Consider the following 19,027-nt stretch of genomic DNA (forward strand, 5'->3'; position numbering starts at 1 on the left):
TCTGCAGTAACTGAGGCATAGTCAATTTTGGTGTATAAGTGAACCTTCCATACCTTCTAATTGTGTTATAAATCGTCTTTTGGCAAACTTTTAAACCTGTCGTCGGAATCAGTTTCTTGGTTGAGTACTTTCCAGTAGATACAAGTTGGCAAACTCTTCTTTCATCACGCGAGGACAAAGCTTTAGTTCTTCTCCCAGTATTCTTTTTACCATAATTGTCTTTCAATTAAAAAAATGTTGACTACAGTCTTTGATCTTCCTATCTTTATCACAATAGCACGACTACTCATTCCTGTTGAAGAACAAAGCTTCGATCTCTCCTTTTTCACGATCAGTTAATTAAAAAAAATGTTGACTACAGTCTTTGATCTTCCTATCTTTATCACAATAGCACGACTACTCATTCCTGTTGAAGCTTCGATCTCTCCTTTTTCACGATCAGTTAACTTCTTACCCTTCGCCATCTTCACAAAGATCATCAATACTTCGAAGAAACGTATGACAAATATGAAAATTGCAGCGTTGTCACAAGCTAGTAATTGCAATGGTAATTACACGATTATATTATATTTATTTTTAAAAAATGACTGGTGGCCTTAAAGTCTTTACTCAGATAGAAATACTAACTTTGTAAACAACCACACGTTTTTAGTCAGGCTGTAGCTATATAGCTCAATGAGAGTCACAGATAAGCCATATTCAGCTTAACTGGCAAGGAATATAGCGGATCTCACTAATAGATTGGGACGGGGGGAAGAAGCCACCACATTATTCTAAGAGCTCAGGCTCTAGTTCAGCTTCCCATTTATATGTTTGCTCTTTAGCGTAAGAGAGAGGCCATCCCTAAGCTTTCAGAAGACCCATACTTAGGAGTTCGTAAATACATTTTCTGGAGACTACCAGAATATCGCCAAGTTGGCTCCTCCTCTATTTGAACTATTTTTTCTATTTTAACAAAAATCGACTCAGAATTCAAAGGTGTACAAGAAAATACACAAGAAAATGCATAGAAACAAAGTAAATGGTAGCAATAAAAGTGACACAATACGTGAACATAAAATCACCATGCAAAATGTTCCAAATAAATTAGTAAAAACAAATATATAATGATCCAGAAATACATAAAAAAATCTAATGACAAATAAATAAACACAAATATTTACATAAATTTCTAATAAGAAATTTAATTTTTTAAACAAGACTTTGCTCAATTCCGTCCCCAATTTTGACAGACAGCATCCCGGAGGGACGGATCTGAGGGTCTCTCAACCATCTTCCCCTACCACCAACCTTATTTAGAATAATCCCATGCCACAAGAGGACATTTAAAACATTCTAGCCTTCTCCGAGATTCGAAAGAGGACTCTTCGTTACTGCAATAGGCTTCCCTAACCACTATAAGGTCTGGGCAACTTTTGAAAACTAAAGCTATTCATTGTCCAAAAGAAAGTAATTAGTTTATTTCATTTCTTTTTACAAAGTTATTAGTAAAAGTAATCTGATTAACGTCCAAACGTGATTATTTAATTTCATTTCTTTTTAGTTAAGTAACTTAATAATGTTATTCAAAAAACATGAAAAAATAAAAATATTGTATTGATTCCATAAAATAACTTTATAGAAAATCTTTAAAAGTTAGATTTTCTTGTCGATGCTTTATAAATGGATAGATGGCTGCTTATGGATGCAGGATTGGTTTGCCAGATTTCGGAATCATTAGTAGTGGGAGAAACTAAATCGGGGTGGTCTGTGAGCGGAACAAAACGTTCATGTTATGCATCAGAAGCATTAAATACCTTTCAAAATTTGTATGATATATACAAGTTAAAAATAATTTAGTAGTTAATTCAATGTCTGAGTTGATGAGAGGCATATGGCAACTCGAAGATTAGATGTATAAAGAAGAATGTCTGTGTGTTTGTTCGCGATTATCTCAGTCACTGCTATGGTCACCTAAGTTCAGTTGTTTGTTCAGTCACTACTATATTCATCGCCAAACTTTCTACGATTTTTTTCTGAGTCATGGAAAAGGTCGACGTCCCCTTAAAAAAAGCTAAAATCAGAGATATTAATTAAAAACTCTGAAAGAAAACCCTAATTTTCGCCCTCCTCATTTTTGTGAGTGGGAACAGTCTTGCACGCTGAAGATAAAAATCTGCTTTATTTTGAGAAGCGTTGCCACTGCTCGCTTTCAAATCGTAGAGTTTGTAAATAAAACTATTTTCAGTTTTATGATGAAATAAAAATAGCATTGACAATTATTAAAAACATTATTCACTTCTCAGTTACGGCTCCCAGAATAGAACTTTAGACTGCAGAATTTCTGCAGCACTGAAGTAATAACCAAAGACTTAGGAAAAATAGCCCACTTTGTCAAATTGAGTATGCTGGTATAAGTGACCCTAATGTTGAGCAGCATTCCTTGAAAAAATGTTTAGATCCGTCTGAGGGACTCCCCGGAGTCGGGTTCCATGCGGAACATTCGTCTCGAGTTTCCAAGAAAAATGATATCCCGGCCCTGTTACGACAATCTGCCTTGGAAACTATAAATGCAATTCCCGCTGAAGCTACCCTCATCTATACTGACGGGACTAAAAGCGAGGACTCTCGCTCCGGTAGTGGTGTTGTCATTAAATGCACAAATCGAAATATCGTTAAAATAAAGAAAAGAAATTCTGACTTCAGTTCGGTTTTTAAGATGAACTTATAGCCATCGAAGAGGGACTAAATGCTGTTTTGTACTTTACAGATCTTAAGGCAGTATGGATTTTGTCTGACAGTCGTAGCGCTATCAAATATCTTTCAAATTGGGAAAGAGTTGGTGATAGGCTGGAACCGCAATTCTTAGCAAACTTAGGCAGGTCTCGTCACTCTGTGAAGTGCATCTTCAGTGAATTCCTTTCCCATGTTGATATATGGGGGAATGAAATAGCAGATATTCTGGCGAGGGAGGCTTCTGAAGAACCTTTGCCAATTATCAATTCACTGACATATCTTGAACTGCATTTCATTCCATTAGAAGACATGCTGACAGGCAGAATTGGCTCGTTCCCCCAAGTCATCCCTGGTATCAAGCTGATTGTCCTGGAAGATCCCTTGCTATGGATTACGAAAGATGTGTTCAGACAACATTTTCCCGATTCTTCAGTGGACACTTGAGGGGACTTACTTTTGAGAGTGGTGTCAAGATGCACCCAATTTGTTCTAAGTGTCAAAATGCATCCGCATCACCGGCACATATCCTTGAGTGCCTGGAGTTGTCTCTTGTGAACCTTTACGGGTCTCCTAAGCTTGCTTTTGATTTTCTAAAGGTGAATGGACTCGTGGACCTCGTCTAGTATATTCCTAGGCATGGAGATTAGTAACAACAACAACATTGGTCACGATTCTAAAAAATTCGTGGGAAGTCATTTCGCCTGTTCCCATCTTCGTACGACTTTAATTAGTCGAGACATTAATTATAAACTACAAAATAATTTTCGCACTCAGTTTTCCGAGTGGCAACAATCCCGGACGTTGGAGATAAAAATGCTTTACTTCGAAATGTTTTGCTACTGCTCGCTTTCAAATCGTAGAATTGTTTAATCAAAAATTTTACAAAATCTACATATACAAAGAAGAATGTCTGTTTGTTTGTTCGCGTTATTGATTTTGGATTAATTATGGTTAATTATTTGCCACATTTAATTTACTAAACGTGAATATAAGTGAAATATTAGATGGAATGCTAGCTTTTACGACCATTTGATCAGAAAGACGAAAATCATTAAAAACTGCGCGTCATTGTTGATAATAATCGAGAATCGAGATATAATGAAAAAGAATTAGTTTATTTTTCTATCGAAACTTTTTATTTGGGTTCCACATCGCATCAAAATTGATTAATTCATTTAATTGATGAAAAATGTATGACTATGAATAGTAATTTTTGCATCGTTATATTAGAGATGGAATCCAGTGGTATCGTTCTCCCTCTTGTTAAATACATTACTCTCAATTTAACTTAACTGGCATACAGTACATCTGCTAGCTTCTAATAAATTTAATGACAGACGCAACTTAGAAGACGATGTGGCCTTTATGAGATTTCAAGAATTCGCAAAATTTGAAGAGAACAAATATATGGCTCTTTTACCGTGGAACGAGTGTGCAGGGGAATTACTAGATAATTTTGATGTAGCAGAAAAATAATTTAAATCGCTGTGGCTCAGATTTAAGAAGAAACAGAAATTTCATAAGTATTTCTAAATCGAGATAAATCAACATCGGAAAAATCGGATAGGAAGAATTGGATTATTTAAAAAACGAAAAAGAGTGTTTTATGTCGCATCAATAAGCCTGTAATTAAAGAAAACAAAGATACTATAAAATTTGGCGTTCTGAAGGTAAACTGTCATTGAATTAACTGTTTAGAATCATATATTTCTTTCCATTTGAAAACCTGTTTCACTACTTTGATAATTTTGTATATATGGACTTGTGGCTCTTGGAAAATCTAACTGAGGCTCTCGAGCCTGAATTCTAACATGAGGCTTTTAGTGACACAAAGTTTGGCCATCCTTGCTGAGTACAATTATAAGGCGTGTCTCCCGTCTTCTTAGCATGCCTTCGTGGTGTAATGGAAAGTACGCTCGGCGCGTATTCGAGAGGTCCGATGTTCGAGGGCATAGCACATTTTTCATGTCTCCTATTTCAAAATCACTTAATGTCTCTACACAATGGTTTTTTAAGTAATTTAATATTTTTAAAAATAAACAATTAACCATTTAGCTTGTACTAGATTGAAAATTTTTAATTCAGTTTGACATGCATGACAGTATGAATTAAACAACTACTTTCTCTATTTTAAGAGCAATTTTGTTGTATTCGTATTTGTTCAGTCATCGTAAAATTGCAATATTATCTACCGAGCAAAATGTATGTTGTAATTTACATGAGTGAACGGATTTTACTAATTTTTTAATAGTTAACAGAAACTTCTAAAAATTAACAGAAACTTGTATAGTTAATAAAACTGGTAGTAGTTAACAGAGGCTGCTTAGTATTATAGAGAAAATGGGCAATAGTTTAGATAAACTTGGTAACAGTTAGCAGAAACTGGTAATAGTTAACAGAGACACTTCTAATAATCAACAGGAACTGAGTAATTGTTAACAGAATCTGCTAATTGTTAACAGAAACTGAGTAATAGTTAAAAGAAAGTGGTAATACTTAAGAGAAAATTAGTAATAATTAAAAGAAACTTTGTGATAATTAGCAGAAATTTCTAATACTTAACGGTAACTTCTAATAGTTAACAGAAACTGGGTAGTTGTTAACAGAAACTGGTAATAGTCAATAGAAACTGGGTAATCGTTAACAGAAACTGGTAACTAAGAAAGTGGGTAACAGTTCAGCGAAATTCGTAATAGTTATCAGAAACCGGGTGATAGTTATTATAAACTGGTAAGAGTTAAGAGAAACTTTGTAATAGTTATCAGAAACTTCTAATACTTAAAAGCAACTTCTAATAATTCAGTTCATATATTAGGCAACATAGTTTTATTTTCAGTTAGAATGTGTTTATACTGCTGAAGAAGAAGTTCAGCCAAATCATTTTCCTTTCAAAGGCTTAGGCTTCTTTCATAATTTCAATGTAGAATCTGAAATTTCATGAAATATTAAACTTGGAATGTATTGCTTTAATTTGTTAATTCATTAATCGTTAACGTTAGAAGGTAATCTAGTTAGAGTTATCCATTTCAGCGCTGTCGTAGCCGTAGATAAATATCTACCATTAAAATAAATAATGTTTTAAAATATAACTAATGGTATCGAATTTTATGTCATAAATCAAGACTTGAAATACCATTTCACTCTTTCCTGTTTTAAAGAAAAGTCCCCAAACGATATATCATCAGTTGCCCCACAGACACTAGTATGTTATCTTTAGAAATATGAAAAAAATATTTAATTCATTTTTATCACTCCGAGATGCATTCTATATTGTTTGTACTGGCGTGAAAAAATCTGCTTTAAAATTAAAATAGACTATAAGGTTTTTCTCCCGCCTTCGTACCATGCCTTCGTGGTGTAATGCTCAGCACACTCGGCGCGTATTTAAGAGGTCCGGGGTTCGAGTCCTGGCGAGGGCATTGCTTATCTTTCATGTTTCCTGCTTCAAAATAGCATAATGTCTCTGCAGTAGTGCCCGTACTAAAAAAAAGGTGATGGATGATGATTCTCCACCACCAGGATTCCCGGTCTCCTCACCTAATTCCCAGTCGCCATTTAAAAGGGGGAGTATATAAAATATTTCTTCCGTCTTCTTAGAATGCCTTCGTAGTGTAGTGCTCAGCAAGCTAGGCGCGTATTCCAGAGGTCCGAGGTTCGAATCCTGGCGAGTGCGTTGCTCATTTTTTATATTTCTTGCTTCCAATTAAAATAATGTCTCTACAAGTTAATACACAAAAATATATTTAAAATTTCTGAAAGTTAATATTCTAATTATGAAACTGTATGTTAGCTTTCAAAAATTGGAATGTTAGCTTTTGGAAATATTGAATTCGAAAACCAGTTTTTTCAAAAAATAAAATTAAATTAAAAAAAAAAAAGATTTTTGTATAAACCCTAGTATTGCTCATTTTTCATCTCTCCTGCTTTCAAAATAACCTAATATCTCTAGAGTGGTGTCTGAGCTAAACAAAAAGTGGTGGATGAAGATTCTCCACCCCAAGGATTTGGCGACTGAGTTCCCTAATCCCCAGTCGCCCATCAAAAGGGGGGTATATAAGGTATTTCTCCCACTTTCTTAGTATGCCTTTGTGGTGTAGTGGTCAGCACACTCGGCACGTAATCGAGAGGCCCGAGTTCGAGTCCCGGCGAGTGCTCATTTTTCATGTCTCCTGCTTCGAAATAACCTAATGTCTTTACAAGACTGTTACCCTCCTTTACATAGATAAGGGAGGTAGCATTTTCAGCGCAAAATTTCGATAGTGAGTTTTCAATGAACAAACACAAATAAATTTCTCTTGAACACGTTTTTACCATTTTTGCAATGATGTCTTCCTGTGCCTGTGTCTATTTGCATCTATATGTATGACAATTTTCTCGCTGAAATTGAGAATTCTAGAATTGCTTTATTATGCGGTTTTCTTTTCCAACTTCATTGTTTTTATGACTGCGAAGAGGATAATGAAGGATTTTAGAATACCATTTGATTCCTTAATAGATGGAAGAGAGGATTATGAAATCACTGTTCCGTTGCTTTAATCACCGCTGCTACCAGTCAGCCATAGTTTACAAAATTTACGCAATACTCCTTTGGATGCTGAAACTACCTATGATTTTTGCAGAACATGCTACATTTAGATTAAATATGAAATTCCTTCTGTAATTTTACGAACATTTTACAAAATGCACAGTCACATTTGCACTTCCTTCTTTTGTACTGTAAGAGCTTTAGATAACTTGATTATATTAGAATATTAGATGAAAGTATTCAGATGTATGGAATATTAACCCTTTGCACTCGAGGCGCTTTTCTGTGCACACTGTCCACTCTGAAGGTTCAGTCTCTTGTGTACAATCACTTTGGCTTCCAGATTCACTATCGGTTATTCGGATTTTTCGTCTTCTTGCTCCTCTAACGTCGTCACTATCTTTATCACTTCCGTCTGAGTTCTCATGGGCAAGCTGTCTATGTAGTGATGTAATTTCGTACGTTATTGCCGAAAAATTAAACTCATCTTCGCTAGAAGTAACTTCTTCGTCGTGTTCCATACTTATTGGGCTCAGTAGCTTTGAAAGAAATACTGCGATCGGCAAGAAGGTTGAGTTCGAACTGATGTCGAAGACAGAGTCCTACCCACGGTCGCAAGTATTTTTGAGACAAGACATTTAATCGCATAAGCATTGCAAAGACAACTTTTATTTGAAATAAATCATCCTTATAGCTATTCTGACACCTCGTAATATGATCTACAAAAGGCCAAGTAGATCTCTCAAGCGATATTCCTTAGGTCAAACACAAATAAACACATCGATTCGAATGGTGCCTCCTCAGGCACCGCTCGAGTTATCGCATCGTATGCAGTGGTGCCTGAGAGGCACCGCTCGAGTGCAAAGGGTTAAATTTTTACTTTGATTTAAAGGGAAATTATACACGCAGAATTGAATGAGATAATATTTACATTAGCGCTTGAAATATAGGAGTCCATCAAAATGTCAATTCGAATTAAAAATTCTATTTCAATTTATTATTAACTGATATAGATGAAATAATGAGGAAACCACTATGGAGAATTTGCTCATTCATAAAGGAATAAGAAAAGCCATTAGAGTTCTAAGCAAATTTCATTTTAATTATATCACATCAAGAGTCAAACAGATGACATCAACTTTGATATTAATTATCGTCAGGAGCTGAAATATTTAAATTTCATATTCTCTCTTCGACGTTTATTGCAGGAATCGTATACTTTGAGAGTGGTAATTATTTAGGTGCATGTCAAATGTCTAATTATTCACTATTTTTCTCTTACCTTCTTAATGTGACCGTGCCTTACGTTATGAATAATTCTGTTTGCATAAAACTTATGGTATCGAACTAATGTATGACTGTGACTTAAGTAAATAGCATACTTTCAAAGCAATGCTGTTAATTTGATTTCGTGAAATATTTTGATTTCATTACAAAACTGTCTTCAAAATAAATTGTGTAATTTTATCTTTAACTGGTGCCATTTATCAAAATTGGTTCAAATGCTCAAAATACAAGATTGCTGCAAGAGTTTTGTAAGGTGTTTTTCTATGTACCGTATGTTCCGGCGTATAATGCCCACTTTTAATACAAAAAATAACATCGAAATTTATAGATGCGTGTTATACGTAGGATATAAAAGTGATAGATTAAAAGGTAAGGAAAAATTCAGAATAAAAAAATTAGATTTTCACTTGTATGTAAGTGTATTTATTTAAAAGAAACGGCACACCTTATGAGCTTAAAAAATTTAATTATCGCACAACATAAAACGTTTGTTATATTCTTTTCCGTTATATATTTAAGAACACCATCGAATTCTATTTTATCTTCACCACCACTGTTTATGTGATCCATAAATAAATAATCACTATCCCTTTCAATTTTACTTCCTTGTACGAAATAAAAAAAAAAAGTATTGTAATCGCGAAAAGTTTCAGGCAGAATATTTCAACGAAAATTTAAATTTTGACCGCTATCGAATGCAATTTAACGATGTTTTTGCGTGATATCTGTACGTAAGGACAGAATAAAACACTCGTTTCCTTCAAAAAAATTATAAAACTGCTTTAAAATTAATTCTGAAGAGAATTTTTCGTGGCGTCTGTACGAACGTATGTACGTACGTACGTATCTCGCATAACTCAAAAACGAGTAGCCTCAGAACGTAGAAATTTTGTACATAGGACTGCTATAACATGTAGATCTGCACCTCGTATTTTAATTGCAATCGGTCGCACCAAACGTATATAAATATATTTATATATATATCCAGTCTGTTACCCGGATCAATGATCTCAATTTCTTTACTCTTATATGCTTGTAAATTGTACATTTTTCTCTTTAAAAATGATTGAATTATATTGTTTTTATCTTCCGGTTAAGGATTTTATGCCTTTAGTAAATCTGTGTGCAATATGTTTAGAATTATCAGCAATTTTAAAGTTGTTTAATTGCCGCTAAGCGTAATATTCTTTTTGACGGCGGCCATTGCTTGTTTACATTTGAAGCAGCAGACTAGTGCATTTTTTTTGCCAATCTAGAGAAACTTAGCTTCGCAACAACAAAGATAACGCCTTCATTTATTATTGCGAATTAAATCATACTTAATCCTTTCTGTAATTTTTTCGAGGAAATAATTGTTTAAGATTTACTTCGTAATTTTGAATACATATATTTTGAGTTTTTATGTATTTTTGCTTTGCGCGAAGTGAGAACTGAATTAATTGAATGATAAATACTCAATCGTCTGTGAAAAACTGTTTCTTTTTTGTTTTGTTTGCTTAATTTCTTTTATACATCGTTCTAGCTTTATTATAGTATTTGAATAGAACATGTGGCAACGATTAGATAGTTCTTTAAATGATATAAATTTTGTGAATTCTGAATTATAATATGAACGAAATATAATACTGTTAAGTGAATCTAGCGCCAGAGTTTCGTTGTGGTATGGTAAATAAATAGCGTGAATTTTAAAGAATGCATTTATTCTATTGTGGTTTATGCGCTGTCGGCGGAGTAGATTTAATTCAAAAAAGTTTAAATGAAATGCAAGAAAAAATGCGTATAATTTAATATTCCGTAGAAGGGAGTCATGTAGTGTACACATCAGATTTTTTACTAGCACGAAACATCCTTGATGCAGCACGACCGCCATGTTCTTTAACAAACTGAATGACTTTGCATTTGAAACTAGCAGTGTTGTTTTGTTCGGCAGGCGCCATAATTACTACTAAAAAGAACACTAGATCAACTGTATTTCAACTAAAGCAAATGTGATTTACTAAACCCTTCAGAATCACGTGATCAAATGACTACAGAAATAGAAAACATCCGACTCCTAATTCCGAGATTTCATTCTGGTTAGAAGGACATTCTTACCTCAAAATCTTCTCCTTTTCTCGAAACTCTATAACAACATTCTTGGGCTCATATGCATTGAATACAATTTACCTTCTTTGCAGGATTATTTACTCTTATAACTTGTCTATTCGGTATACCATTGTTCGAAGGCCTGAGAATAATCTTCGAATGTATAACTTCGAAAAATAAAAGCATTGCACTTATATCTTTCAAGTTTCTTCCTAAAGAAAAGAGTGCGCGTTATATGGCGAATGTACACTACGAAGAAAAAAAAGAGGGACAGTTCTATATCGTTCTACTGGGCTGATTAACGAAATTCTACTTGTGTTTTTCATGTCTCGAAAGCCCGACTTAAGATATGTATTAGGTTTATATATAGCATTGTTCTAATATAGGTATTTTGAAACAAAATCGGACTTTTACTGAAATGACATGTCATGTTTCTTTTTAATATTTCGATTCTACGACTTAAATTATCCCAAACTGCCAAATTTTGTAAAAATCGTACGAGTAGTTTTTAAAAAATTAGCTCTAAAAATTTTAGCTCCTTGATGTTAATTGAATTTGGTATATATTTATTAGTTTCTCTTTTTTTAATTAAACTTATTTGATTCTTCCTTTCACCTTTCGAAATTTAGGTTCATTCCAAATAAAATTTGCCCATTTTTTATGATTTATTTTTTAAATTTGTATTTTTAAATAATTTTTCGAAAACATTTTGAATTATAACCCATAAAAGTTTTACCATCATCTTCAACCCATTAGCCGCTGGTGTTGCGTTGACGCAACGGTCAAAATAAATGTGTATATAAATATAACTACCTAAGATATTTTATACCAGCAGATGATTTTGTGTAGGGAATATTATGAAGATTATTTCTGTAAAAAAATATTTGCCTTCAACAAACATTTTGTTTATAATAATTAATCTCATTCTTTAAGCAAAATTTTCGACCGGGTATTTTTGCTGAAAATACTTAACGAAAGAATCGCCGTCTTTATGAGTGATCTATTTTTAGTCAAGGTCACCGTTTATCAGAACATTACATCAGTCAGATGTTTATATTTGTGTTGGGAAGGAAGGGAAAACACGTGTTGCGTTGACGCAACGTCAGCAGGAAACGGGTAGTCAATCTCCTTTTTCACTCATTCCTTTCGATTTTCTGGTGCATGTTCTGGTTGTTTAAAAATGCCTAGAACGAGGTATCTTACATTAGAAGAAGCCCTTCAAAGATTTTTTTATTAAGAAACAGATACAGATGATGATAATGTTAATAATGACCAGAATGAAACTGATATTATTGTTGTTCCCCCAGAAATTGCAAAGGCTAATGATAAAGAAGAAAGGAATGGCAATGTTTTAAATAATTATAATGATACTTTACCAAATGATAATGCTTGGGAAGTTGAAATTCACGTAAGAAGTAAGGTTCAGCCTTCTAAAAGAAGTTATAGTCATACTAAAAAGTTTAAAAAGCAGAAGACTGAAATTTTTAAGTGGATAAAAAAGGAACTGTTAGTTATGTCTCAGGAAGGACATGCAGAAAGAGATAGAAGAGAAATTATAAAAGACAAAACGCAAGGTAAAACTAGTGCACAGATTTTTGATTTTCTTTTTGGTTTAGACATTTACTCTCTTCTTGTTGAACAGACAAACATATACGCTCAGAAAAAAAAGCCCATGACATTCATCAATACGTGATCACATGATGGATATATGATATTCATGGATACATGACATTCATCGAAACATTCATCGATACATGACATCCATAGATATATGACACACATGTCATCCATCACATGATCGATACATGATACAGAACACGATAGATAAATGATTGATGCATCGATCAAGTGCTGCTGTATCGATTATATGCTGCAATCTTTTAGAAACAAGCAGTTCAAATATGTAAATAAAGAAACGTAAACAAAGCTTACACTACAATTTATATTCTTATTTTAATTTAATTTTGAAAGATTTTTCAAGAAAGGGTAAGAACTTGATAAATTACTTTTAAAGTTCATGAGAAGCCTCATTAAAAGATTATTTTTCAAATTAGGTGATGAGCGTAAGTCCATCGGCAATTGAAACTCTGTGATTAGTTTCACCATTAATCACAAATAACTGGGGAAAATAAACTCGAAGACGAAGAGCTATAGGTCTCTCATTTTTAAAGTTTTATTCAAAATCCGTCCCAATTTAGGACTGCTTTTCAGTCTTATTTAAAAGAGAGACAAAGATAAATGCTCCTTAACACACTTAAAATATCATAGACAACAAAACTCGCTCTCAGAATAAATTTTAAACAATAATTAGAGCTGGAAATTCAGCAATGAAACAGTTGCGCAGTTCTGAACTGCACTCACTGAGCAGTCGCAATGCAAGCTCCTACTTATAGCTTTGTTCAAGGGGGATTTACGCAAGCTTCGAGAAACTCTTTCTTAGGAATTCAAAAACGTGCTTTCTGGAAACTTCAAGAATGTCACCAAATTGGCAAAAAAATTTCATTTTTCGCCACTTTGGCGACAGGTGTTCATCATGCTCCGCCAAGTTTCAGTAAGAGGATTTCTGCTCATTATCTGGCTTTGCTATAGCTGTCATTATGATTGAAATCACCTTACAATTCGATTGACCCGAAATTAAAAATCCTACAAATAATATATGAAAAAAAAATCTGAAAGCTTTCAGATTTTATATTACGCCTGTGGGGGCGCGGTTTTAACGTTTTGTGTGTTACCTTTATTTATTAAATATCATGTACTTCGCATTTAAACCATAAAATTCATTTCAACAGCAATATCACAAAATATTTAAAAACACCATATGTTTAGAATTTTCGATACACAGTCTTGCGCGTTGAAGATAAAAGTGTGCTTTTTTCGTACAGTGTTGCCATTGCTCGATTTGAAATTTCTGAGTTTGTTACTCAAAAATTCATTACAGGTTTACAAAATATGAAACAGATGAAACAAGTTCCGGATTCTAAATTTGGGCCCATATTCGAGTGATGCACTACGTTATTCAAAATCTGATGTCTCTAGTTACCGTTATTTTCTCACAATGCGAGAAACATACGCACATTCATGCCAGATTCTTCATTATTTAATTTTTTTAAATGTAATGTAGAGCGATAATATTTAGTAGCAACAATTTCAAAAGCTAAACGTCATTTTACAGTGGAGGAAGCAAAATGCCAAAACGAAATTAGTAGCATTTCTGAACAAATTGCCGCTTTGGCTGTTTGGGCTAATAAGCACTTGTAAACACCATAAGTAGTACAAATTCAAAACTAAATGTAACACACAATAAATAAGAATAAAATTGCCACCCAAAATTCCCTGAATATATAAAACTATACTATAGTGCAAAAACACATGAAACCTAAATATGAACAAATAACTATGTATATTTAGAAAAATTCACAACAATATACAGATTCAACAAGAAACTCATTCTACTTTCCAGTTCTTTAGAGAAGCCAGTTTGTTAGCCATTTACTAACAGCGAGAAGTTAAATGTGGAATTTAATCAAGTTGAAGGTGTTTCAAATCTCTCGAGATCAATGCTACAAGGGGAAAAAAAAAAAAAAAAAAAAAAAAAAAAAAATTGTTCTTTCTTTCCCCCAATTCATTTCCCCCCAGTTTCTGTCACTGGCCAATGCCACATGTATGGCTGTGCGTGAATCAAAGAATGGTTAGTCTGCCAGAGACGATCCTAAAGATCCCTAAAAGCCCTCAAAGAAATCTTACTTTTGTTGTAGTCTTACCGAAAATATCTGGAGAAATCTTCCGGAGGCAATTGATAGTTGCCGTGGCGTTGAGATGAAAGAAAGCCAACATGCATTACTTTGCCAGCATATTGAATTTTGATAAGACATTTCAATGTCCATGCTGCTGCAAATATAGATGTGCCCTTCAGTTTTATAAATGAGCTGTCATTAGATACAATGCGAAGAAATTTCTTTTTCGAAGTTGGGCGAAATGAAGATTGAGTGGACAGTTTTCTGTGCGTCTGGAAGAAATATGATTGAAAATACCAGTCGGCTTCGTATCATAGAATTCCGAGAAGATTAAACTCCACATCGATTTAAATAATTGATTAAAGTGTTATTCGATAGATTCTTTAAAATATGCGCATATGACGTAACATGCCCTATTTCATCGTCATTTCCTTTTGCTAATAAGGGGATTATTTTCACGATGTAGAACAAAATTGATTTTCTGATAATGATTACTTTGCATAGTTTTTATACTGGAGATATATCCACTCTTTAAGAGCTTTCGCTCTGTGCTACTTCATTTTTAAGAAATATGCAAATTTAGCAAATTCAGCAGAGGTCGACAATGCGTAGGATCCATATCTCCTCTACAGGGACAGTATCGACATTGCAGCTTAAAAACCTGCTTCTATCTTACGCCGGCTTCAATTCTATGGTAGTGCCGATTCTATGATGTTGTTTATTCTACGAATAGCTCAGTTATAACATTAGTTTTCTAAAAATAATAATTTAATTGAATTCGCTCTCTATTCATTATACGCTTTTGGTAATTACGAGTCTTACCTACGTTATGACAATCTCAAATTTATCCTGGTGCCAGTTCTGCGTAGAGTCGGTTGTACTTCTGTGTCAGTTCTCTACAGTGACGGTTTTAAGCCAGTATCAGTTCTTCGCAGTGTCAATCTTACCCAGTGGCAGCTTAAGCCAGTGTCAGTTGTATAAGTATCGGTCTTACGGTAGTGTCTATTCTACGCAGTCTCGGTTCTATGCCAGAGTCAGTTCTGTGTAGTTTCAGTCCTACGACAATGTCAATGCTAAGCAATATCCATTTTACGTCAATGCCAGTTTTACCATAATATCAACTATATACATCCTCCATCCTATACAGACATATAGTGTATCACAGTATCAGGCCTATGCCAATGTCAGTTCTAAGCATTGTCGATCCTGCGCAGTATCAGTTCTTCCCAGTGTTAATCCAACGTGGTGGCAGCCTACGCCAGTGTCAGTTTCACGCACTGTGGGTCCTATCGGTCTTATAGATTCTACGCAGTATAGGTTCTATGCCAGAGTCAGTTCTACGTGGTGTCATTGCTACCACAAAGTCAATTCTACGCAGAGTCCATTTTAAGTCAGTGCCAGTTCTACGACAATGTGAATCATACGCAGGCTCCATCTTATTTACATGGAGCCTGCGTATTATATTTTATTTACATGGAGCCTGCGTATTATATTTTATTTACATGGAGCCAATGTCAGTTCTACGTAATGTTTGTTCTATGGCAGTATCAAGTCTACGCAATGTCGATTCTATACCAATGTTTTTCTACACACCGCCTAGATAGTATAGTATAATGGTTAGTGACGAAGACTGCCCTATCGATGGCTCGGGTTCGAATACTGCAGAAGCCATGGATGCTCGTAAACATATAGTGTCTGTGCGGCAAAAGGACATCATAATACAAGGCGAGCGGAAAGCCCTATCGAGAGGTTGTGGTAGGGAACTACGACTGAGAGACCCTCGGACTGTTCCAGGGGTGTTTGTCCTGAATTGGGGCTGAATCTCACAGTTATTGCAGTGGGACTATACCTATACAACCAATCGTGAAATTCTGGTGTCCTACCTACTTCACCTATAGCTGTCGATTCTATACAACGTTCATCTTACGAAAGAGTCAATTCTCAATTTTACGCAATCTCGTTCCCACGCCAATTTCAGTTCTACGCAGCGTCGATCCAATGCTAGTGCCAATTATACGCAGAGCAGGTTCTAAGAAAATGTCAAATGTCGTAGTGCTGGTGTTGATCTTGCGTTATGTGAACGAATTATAACTGTGCCATTGTAAATTATACACTGGTGCCGTTTCCACACAGTGTCAGTTCTAAGCAGTGTCGATCCTGTGCAATGTCACGCCTACGCCACTATCTGTTATACTCAGGGTCAGTCTTACGCTAGTGCCAGTTCTGTAGTGTGGAACTAAGACCAGTATCAATTATACGCAACCCCGATCCTAGAAGGTATTAATTCTACGCTGTGTCGCTCCCTTGCCAGTGTCAGTTTACGTAGTGTTGATCTTACTCCACTGTCAATTTTACACAGTGGCTACAGTACTTACTATTTTACACAGTACTAGGCCAGTATCAATTACACTCAGAGTCAGTTCTACGTCAGTGTCAGTTCTATAGAATCGGTCTAACGCCAGTGTCAGATATACGCAATCGTGATCTTATGCAGTCTTAATTCTACGAAGCGTCACTCCCACTTCTACACTGCGGTGTCGAACCAATAGCGATGCCGATCCTATGCTGTGTCTGTCCTACGTCGGTGCACATCTGTGCAATGTACGTCTACTCCAGAATCAATTCTTTTCCGGCGTTAATAATACGCTCTTCTCCTCCTGTGTCAATGTGGATCCTACATCGGTGTTATTTCTACGCAGTATCAATTCTCTGACAATGTTAGGTCTACGCAATGTTCATCTTATTTATGTAGTGATTCTTTGTCGACGTTGACCTTACGCTGTGTCGATCCTACACTGGTGTCAGTTCTACGCGGTACCGGTTCTACGCCAGTAGCAATTTTATGCTGTGTCAGCCCTCTTTAGATTCTACGCATTTTATTTACATGGAGCATGCATCATATCATTCTATGCTTGACCTAGCAGGGTTTGTCGTATGCCTGTGATGATTTTAAGCAAGTGACAAAACATTCTTTAATGATCTTACTTATTATTTTATCACTGTCTATTTTTATGACATCGCTCATTTACCGAGATCAATCCTGTACAATGTGCAAAGTCTTGTCGATGTTACGTATTTGGAGACCTTATGTAGCGTTGATCCGACGCATCTTAAGACGTGTGCAATAGCGATTCTATGCATCGTCAATCCTCTGAAAGGAAATCTAAGTTATTAACTATTCCGACTGGAGAGAAATATACGAACAGGAGTTTTGCATTCACAAAATCATCTGTTTTTTCCCAATAATTGCAGAAAAGTATGATTTTGATCGCGAAGAGGTGAATATTAGGACAGAAATTCATAATTTCTAATGCCTAAGTATTGCAGGATATTTAACTAGCTACGAAGAATTGCACTACAAAAAAGTGTCATTATTCATTACTATCACTTCCATTTGTCTTCCAATATGATTTTGTTTTCAGTTAAAAAGGTGAATTTACACTGATAAACATATTAATTTTATTTACATGGAGTGTGCATCATACCATTTATTTTGGCTCTTAGCATAAAATCTCTATGTGTTATAAAGTAGCTTAGGCATATAAACCTTAGAATTTGCATTTACTAGCAATTTATACTGCTGGCCACTCAAATTGCAACTCCAAGAAAGATAAGAGATATCACAACAAAATTTATTTAGTAGATAACATGCTGACCAAATATCAAATGATTAAATTTATAGACTTCTGTGAAGTGTGGCTCCTTCCAGAATCAGTAGCCAGAGTATCCGCCATTGTTGGAGATCACCGCTGCCATACGCCTCGGCATTGATTAAAAGAGACTTTTCATGTGTTCTTGGGATACAGCAGACCCAGCAGCTTCCACACGTTGCCAAAGTTGATCTGGTGTGGCAGCTTGGGATGTAATCTGGGTCACTCGTTCAGCAACCATGGACCAAATGTTTTCTATCGGCGAAAGATCCGGTAAGCGAGGCGTCCAAGGAAGCAATTCAATCTGGCGATTGACGAAGAACCCTTGGACAATACGTGCCACGCATTATCCTGTTGAAATATGGCTGTGGGGAAGCCCTGGAGGTAAGGAAGGACAACTGGCTCCAACACCTCGGAGATGTAGCGCTGGCTGTTTAAAGTACCGGCAATGCGTATTAGAGGAGTGCGAGAGTGATATCCATTACCGCCCCATACCATAATAGCCGGGACAGGACCAGTGTGGTGGTGCATTACGCAGCTGTTCAGCATCCTCTCTTCCCGGCGTCTCCAGACTCGGATCCGACCATCGTGGTGTTGCAGACAGAAGCCTGACTCGTCAGTAAAGATAATTTCATTCCATTCTACCCTTCACTGGCGCACTCCTTCTTTCATCGCACCACTGGCGGTGGAGACGTCTGTGGTTCTGCGTCAAGGGTAGACGAAGCAATGGACGTCTTGCGGACAGACCACTCTGCTGTAAACGGCGTCGAATGGTACGCGCAGACACTGGATGATGCATTACAGACTGAATGTTCTGTGCTAGGGTTCGTGATGTGACTGAGCGATCCGTCACTGCCATGCGCACGATGTTCCTGTGATCACGTGAAGTGGTGCACTGAGGTGGATGCGATCGAACACGTCGGTCCGTCGTACTCTCCTGCATCTAACGGTCACATATCCGCATAACAGTTGTTTGGTTTCGTCCAACACGACTACCGATTTCCCTGAAAGATAATCACACTCTCGCTAGG

At 35.7% G+C, this 19,027-nt stretch overlaps 1 protein-coding gene across 1 annotated transcript in view; it reads right to left on the reverse strand.

The window, feature by feature from the left end:
- Nucleotides 1-19,027, reverse strand: part of LOC118180851 (sodium/calcium exchanger 3-like) — a 1,002,905-nt gene that overhangs the window by 40,904 nt on the left and 942,974 nt on the right. The window lies entirely within an intron of this gene.

This window comes from Stegodyphus dumicola, chromosome 8 (assembly GCF_044657685.1).
Source record: "Stegodyphus dumicola isolate Sdum_Otavi_A_Nest chromosome 8, ASM4465768v1".
Taxonomy (NCBI): domain Eukaryota; kingdom Metazoa; phylum Arthropoda; class Arachnida; order Araneae; family Eresidae; genus Stegodyphus; species Stegodyphus dumicola.